Here is a 7,391-nt window from a genome sequence, read left to right on the forward strand (position 1 = left end):
CTAAAATCTCAAAAACTGTTGGTGACTTACAAAATAGTTTATTGATTCAAACAAATGATCATGCATTTTAAAAAATGTACGTTAAATAAAAAATGTTCGTCTATTTCAAAAATTATTCCACCAAATTTTCTTCCAAATGTCAGTTATAGAAATGTTCGCCTATTCAGGAAAAATGGTTTTAAAATATTCACAATTATTTAAAAGGTTTGCAAATAGTATAAAATGTGCATGAATTCAAAAATGTTCCTGATTTTAGAAAATATTCAAAACTCTATAAAAATATTCACAAATTTGAAAACTGTTCATGATTTCAGATATGTTCACGAGTTTGAAAACATGTTCATGATTTTCAAAAATTGTTCGTGATTTCACGAAAGTAAGAGTGATGGACGCATCAACTTTTGATCCTATCAAGTCGATATACATCTGACAGGCAAAGACACAAAAGGTATAATATTTGCAATTCGATTTCATTTTAACTGGTAAATTCCATGTAATAAATAGGCAGATGCCAACACCAAATAGGTGGTTCTAGATAAAATCAATAAGAATTTCGATCATTAAATTACTTAATTTCCTTGCAAGAACACTTTATTCATTAGCCCATGGTACCTAAATTATTTCACAGAAGTGCTAATATTATGTCCATCCATCTCTGTCTGGCATGTTTTCTCATTTATTATACTCATCAATGTGCTAGTACAGCATGTAGGATTCCTAACTAAAGCATAATATTGTGTCCTCTAAGTTTTGCCATGAAATTTTCCAAGTTTTTCTTTAACCGACACAATTGATGAACCCAAAACTGCACTCTTAACAATACCTGGGCGATTTATTGTCTTTGCAATATTGATGCCGAGCGGTTAATGGCTCAGCTAAAAACTCTAGAAAACAACATGATTTTGGATGCATGTTATGTTCCTCTATTGGAACACTGTCGTGTCCGGTCATCTGGTGAAAAAAGGTGAATACTCCAACTATCAAAATTCAGAAGTTGAACATATGTCTATGCGACAACATTTCTACACTTCAGAAGTTGATCATTTTTATGCTGAAAACAAACCAAATTATTCCTAACAGTTTGTATAAAAAGATCTGGACAAATTGGTTCATGGTGATGATGAGGGCAACATAAGAAAACCCAACATGTCACCCCTAGAAAAAAGGTGCTACTTCCATTCTGCATGACATTGACATTAAAACCAACAGCTTGAACATCTCTAGTTATCGAGGACTAGGGAGGGAGGGACCCATTTTTCCATGCCCTAGTGTGCTCTTCCTGTTGAGAGAAGGAAAGAGATAGGATTCATCACACATCCATTATGCTCAAGGCTGGGTGATATATACAGGTTGCTAGACTCAGCTGAGCGGGATCATGGGTATGCCACTACCACTAGACGTGCAGCACTACTCAAACATCTGCTGCACGATCATGGCTATACCGTATGGCGTACTATACAGGGCACATACGGTATAGAACTACCTAGTCTAACACCCCCCCGCAGTCGTGACATCGGCTCCGGCGACGCAAAGATTGGACCGGAATTCAGAGAAAACTTCCGATGGCAACCCTTTGGTCATGATGTCTGCGAGCTGCTGGCGAGTCGGGATGTGAAGAACACGAAATTCGCCGAGCGCCACACATTCACGAACGAAGAGAATGTCGAGCTCGACGTGCTTCTACGACGGTGGTGCACAGGGTTGGCCGATAGGTACACGGCGGAGACGTTGTCGCAGTAGACGAGCGTGGCCTTGTCGATGGGAGAGAAGAGCTCGCCAAGTAGCTGTCGGAGCCAGACACACTCGGCGACGGCGTTCGCGACGCCGCGGTACTCAGCCTCGGTGCTGGAGCGGGAGACGACGGCCTGACATTTGGACAACCAGGAGACGAGCGCGTCGCCGATGTAGATGCAGAAGCCGGAGGTCGAGCAGCGAGTGTCGGGGCAGCCAACCCAGTCAGCGTCCGTGAACGCACGCAGGTCCAGAGTGCGCGAGGCACGGAGGTGAACTCCGAGAGCAGGCGTGCTGCGCACGTACCGGAGCACACGCTTGATCAATCCGAGATGGCACTCACGGGGATTGTGCATGTGTAAACAAATCTGCTGAACGGCGTAGGCGATCTCCGGGCACGTGATGGTCAGGTACTGTAGAGCACCGGCGATGCTGCGGTAGGCGGATGGATCAGCGACGCGCGGCCCGTCAGCTGTAGGTAGCTTGCTCTTCGTGTCGATCGGCGTGGGCGACGGACGACATGTGTCCATGCTGGCGCAGTCGAGGATGTCAGGGGCGTACTGCTGCTGACAGAGGAAGAAGCCCGCCGAAGTGCGCGTGACACGGATGCCGAGGAAGAAGTGGAGAGGACCAAGGTCCTCCATGGCGAACTCCGCAGTAAGCTGGGCGATGACATGGAGAAGGGCAGCTGGTGATGATGCTGTGAGCACGATGTTGTCGACGTAGAGAAGGAGGAGCGCAGTGTCGCAGCCGTGGCGGCGGGTGAAGAGCGACGAGTCGGAGCGCGTGGCGTCGAACCCGATGGACTTGAGGAAGCCGACAAATCGAAGGAACCACGCGCGTGGCGCCTGCTTCAAGCCATAGAGTGAGTTGGAAAGGCGACAGACGTGGTGGGGCTTGCCGGCATCGACAAAGCCGGCTGGCTGGAGGCAGAAAACCTCCTCGTCTAACGTCCCGTGGAGGAAGGCATTGGACACATCAAGTTGGTGAACTGGCCAGTTGCGCGAGGCTGCCAGGGTGAGCACGGTGCGGATGGTGGCAGGTTTGACCACCGGTGAGAAGGTCTTGCCATAGTCCACGCCGGCGCGCTGCCGGAACCCGCGCACGACCCACCGTGCCTTGTAGCGCTCGAGGGAGCCGTCGGCGTTGTGCTTGTGCTTGAACACCCATTTGCCGATGATGAGGTTGGCGTCAGGAGGACGATGCACCAGCTCCCACGTGCGATTGCGCACGAGAGCGTCATATTCCTCGCGCATGGCGGTGAGCCAGTTGGGGTCACGGATGGCAACACACACCGAAGAGGGGACCGACAAGATGACGCCAGGCGTGCCGGTGGTGGCGGCGAGACCGTCATGGTAGCGCGGGTTTGGAGGAAAGACCCCGGTCTGGGCGCGCGTAACCATCCATCTAGGAGCGGCCGGCGGGGCGGCCGAAGGTACGGGTGGAGGCGAGGTAGGCGACGAGGAGCCCGCCAGGGTGGTAGACGAAACACCCGTGGTGGAGGAGCTCGCGTTCGAGCCGTCGATCGTTAAATCAGCGGCTGCATGCGTCTGTAGGGTGGAGACATTGGATGGAGAAGGCGCGGAGCCGCTCGATGATGATCCAGCAGCAGAGCTTGAACACGTGGTGCGCGCGCGTGGGGCACCGTCTGACCGCGATCCAGGAACCACGTTGGAGGTGGAACATGGCGCGCGATCACAGAGGCGCCGCGCGATCATGGGGACCTGCAAAACCGGGGGAGCAAGAGCAGGTGGTGGTGGAGCGGCGGGGTTAGCCACGGGCTGTGAGGCGAAGGGGAAAACTGACTCATGGAACTAGACATGACGGGAAGTGATCACACGACGGGAGGTGGGGTTGAAGCACCGGTAGCCACGGTGATCTGACGGGTACCCGAGGAAGATGCATGCAGTGGATCGATGATCTAGTTTGTGCTTGGCTGTGGAGGTGAGGTTTGGGTAACACAGGCAGCCGAATACACAAAGAAGTGAGTAGTCAGGGGCAGCACCAAGAAGGAGCTCATGAGGTGTGCTCAGTGTGCTAGCATGGCACGGCCGACGGTTAATGAGATAAGTGGCCGTGTTAAGGGCCTCAGCCCAGAATCGAGCAGGCATGGATGCATGAAATAACAGGGCACGCACGCTGTCATTGAGTGTTCGTAGAATGCGCTCGGCCTTTCCGTTCTGTTGGCTAGTGTATGGGCAGGAGAGGCGAAGGTGGGTGTCGTGATGTGCTAGAAGGGTGCGGACAGCAGCGCTGTCAAACTCACGCCTGTTGTCTGTTTGAAGTGAGAAAACAGGAAGTTGAAACTGTGTCTTGACATAGGCATAGAAATCGAGCAAGGCAGGGAGCACTTCCGACTTGTGTTTGAGAGGGAACGTCCAAACGTAATGGGTGTAGTCATCAAGCACAACCAAATGAAATTGATAGCCAGAGATGCTTACAATGGGAGATGTCCATACATCAAGATGCAAAACATGGAAAGGAAACATGCTAATGCTGGTAGAACTGCTAAAGGGTAGACGTGTGTGCTTGCCCAAATGACAGGCATGACATGAGTGTGGTGCAGACTTGCTGAAACCAAGGTGATCGGCAGCCAAGCGAAGCGATGCATGGCCGAGCCGCTGGTGCCACAGGGTGGAGTCGGCGAGGCCGGCAAAGACGGATCGAGAGGGGAGCGTCGGGCGGCCAACCGAGTAGAGATCACCGTCAGAGTCACATCGGAGGATCACCGCCCTGGTTCAAAGGTCCTTTATAGAGAAGCCAAATGCGTCAAATTCGACAGAAACAGGGTTATCATGACAAATTTGGCGAACAGAGAGCAAGTTTGTAATGAGAGAGGGGGAGACCAGGACGTTGCGGAGTTGAACAGGAGACGTGCCCTCGATGAGAGCACCATCCCCGACATGGGTGATGGGTAGATGCGCCCCACTGCCAACTATGATGTGAGAAGGAGAATGACAAGGTCGAAGGGAGTGGAGATTACCAGGCGATGAAGACATGTGGGACGAGGCCCCGGAGTCTAGGTACCACTCCGAGGTAGTGCCGGACGACGAAGGCCCAGCCGTGGCGCTGTGAAGCGCGGCCTGCAGCGACTGCATGTCCCATGGCTGCGGCGGCGGGGCGGTGGAGGAGCTGGCGCCCGGAGAGCCGTAGCCGGGGAACGGGGCGCCGTACCCAGGAGGGAGACCACCCGGAGCGCCGTAGCCGGAGCCGTACGGTGCGGGAGCCGCGAACATGGCCTGTTGATGAGGCGTGCCAGGATGAGGCCCGAGGACGCTGGTGCCCGGGGCACGCCAGGGAATGGGCCAGGCCTGGACGAGACCCGTCCAGGAGTTGGCGCCGGGAGCAGGCGCGGGGTAGGCGGGCGGGCGCGACGGCGGGGGCGATGGTGATGCAGAGGCGCCGCCGTTGCCGCGCCCACGACGACGCTGGCCACGGCCGCGCCCTCATGCGGTGTCGGAGGCGGGTGCTGGCGTAGGAGGCGCTGGAGTCGAAGGAGAGCCGCGCCCAGCGAAGAGAGCATGCGCGGACTGCTGGTGAGCCGCCTGCTCAGCACAGTGCTCCTCCAATAGGAGGAAGGAGCGCACCTGGAGGAACGACGGGAGCGGGACCTGGGAGGTGATGTGCGGGATGACGGAATGATACTGGCGGTTGAGGCCGCGGAGAAGATGGAAAACCTGCCGGGAGTCAGTCACGGACTGCCCCAGATCACGAAGCTGATCGGCGAAGGTCTTGAGCCGAGTTCAGTACTGCATCACCGTCATGTCCCCCTGGACAACGGCGTGGTATTCGGCATCGATGTACACGGCGCGCACCAGCCGGTTGTTGCAGAAGAGCTCATCGACGGCAAGCCACACGGTGAGAGCCGTGTCCTCCGGCTGCATGACCGCATCAAGCAGCTCAGGCGAAATGGTGGTGTACAGCCAGTGGACGACAGTGTGGTCCGCCATCTGCCACTCGGGGTCATCGTGGTGAGGAACCGCCTCGGGGTCGACGTGGGCACGAAGGCCGAACATGCCGATCACTGTGTTGAAGTGGCGTCGCCACTGGGAGTGGTTGCCGGCGAGGAGGTCGAGCATGACGGGGACGTGGCGACGGATGTAGATGGTCTGGAGGATAGCAGAGGGAATGGATGGGGTTGGGGTGGCCGGCGCAGCCGGCACAGCAGGGGCGGCGGGGGCGGCCTGCTGGAGAGGTTCGGCAGCGAGGGTGCCGGCTGCGTCGTCGAGAACGCCAGCTGCGCCATCGACGAAGGAACGGGGAGAGAGGACGGGGTTGCCGTCCATGGAGGGAGCGGAAGCAGGATCAACGGGCGGCGCAAAAGGGTTGCGCAGGCCGTTGGCGTCTGATGCCATGTCGGGAGAAGGAAAGAGATAGGATTCATCACACATCCATTATGCTTAAGGCTGGGTGATATATACAGGTTGCTGGACTCAGCCGAGCGGGATCGTGGGTATGCCACTATCACTAACGTGCAGCACTACTCAAACAACTGCTGCACGATCATGGCTATACCGTATGGCATACTATACAGGGCACATACGGTATAGAACTACCTAGTCTAACACTTCCAAAATACAACAATATGCTTCCTATCTAACTATATGAATTACAAACGGTAAGAAAGAAGCATTCACCTGTGGGGATCATGAACCTCACAAGATTCACACTAACATTCAAGAAATCCAAGAGAAGAAACCTGAACTAATCAATCCCAGAATTAGAACCGAACAATTTCACCCGATTATTTAAAAGATTTACATGCAGGGGTAAGCGGTGTGTATGGGATGGCGGTGGCACATGGAGGCGTGGAGAGCGCGTGGTGTGCGTGGGCCGAGGCCGAAGCTGAGGAGCGGCGATAGGGAAGGAGGTAGGGAGGGAGGGAAAGGGGGCGGGAACCAGGGTGCATCTTGATTTGCAACTGCGCGTGGAGAAGGGGAGAAGAGCGGCTGCAGCTAGCTAGCGATTGCATTGGTTACTTGGTTTCTACACGTGATTTTTTTTAGATTTTTTCTCCTCCTTATTGCGTGGACGGATAAAAGTAAATCGGCGGAAAGACAAGGATGGGAGACGTATGCGATGTGAGGGAATCTAATGAAATGAACAAAACGACCATGTATTCCATTTAATAGGAGAGACAATCATTCTTAGTATAGTTGTATATAGGCATCACGTTCGTACATTTATAGCTAATACTTGATACGTCTCTAGTGTATCTATAATTTTTGATTGTTCCATGCTATTATATTATCCACCTTGCATGTTTTATATGCTATTTTATATGATTTTTGGGACTAACCTATTAACCTAGAGCCCAATGCCAGTTTCTGTTTTTTTCCTTATTTTTGAGTTTTACAAAAAAGGAATACCAAACGGAGTCCAATTGACGTGCCAATTTTTAATGATTTTTTATGGACCAAAAGAAGCCCGGGAGTAAAATAGTTGGGCCAAAAGAGTCCCGAGCCGTCCACGAGGGTGGAGGGCGCTCCCTACCCCCCTGGGCGTGCCCCCTGCCTCGTGGATGACTCGGAGACCCCCCCTGACGTGAGAACGACGCCAAAAATTCCTATAAATATAGAAACCCCTGAAAATTAACCTAGATCGGGAGTTCCGCCGCCGCAAGCCTCTATGGCCACCAAAAACCAATCGGGACCCTGTTT

The 7,391-nt window shown here is 53.3% G+C and overlaps 1 pseudogene; it reads right to left on the reverse strand.

The window, feature by feature from the left end:
* Positions 1–4,355: 4,355 nt before the first annotated feature.
* Positions 4,356–6,086, reverse strand: LOC147958773 (uncharacterized; annotated as a pseudogene).
* Positions 6,087–7,391: the final 1,305 nt, after the last annotated feature.

The sequence above is a fragment of the Triticum urartu genome, chromosome 7A (assembly GCF_056163025.1).
Source record: "Triticum urartu cultivar PI428250 chromosome 7A, HENAU_Tu73, whole genome shotgun sequence".
Taxonomy (NCBI): domain Eukaryota; kingdom Viridiplantae; phylum Streptophyta; class Magnoliopsida; order Poales; family Poaceae; genus Triticum; species Triticum urartu.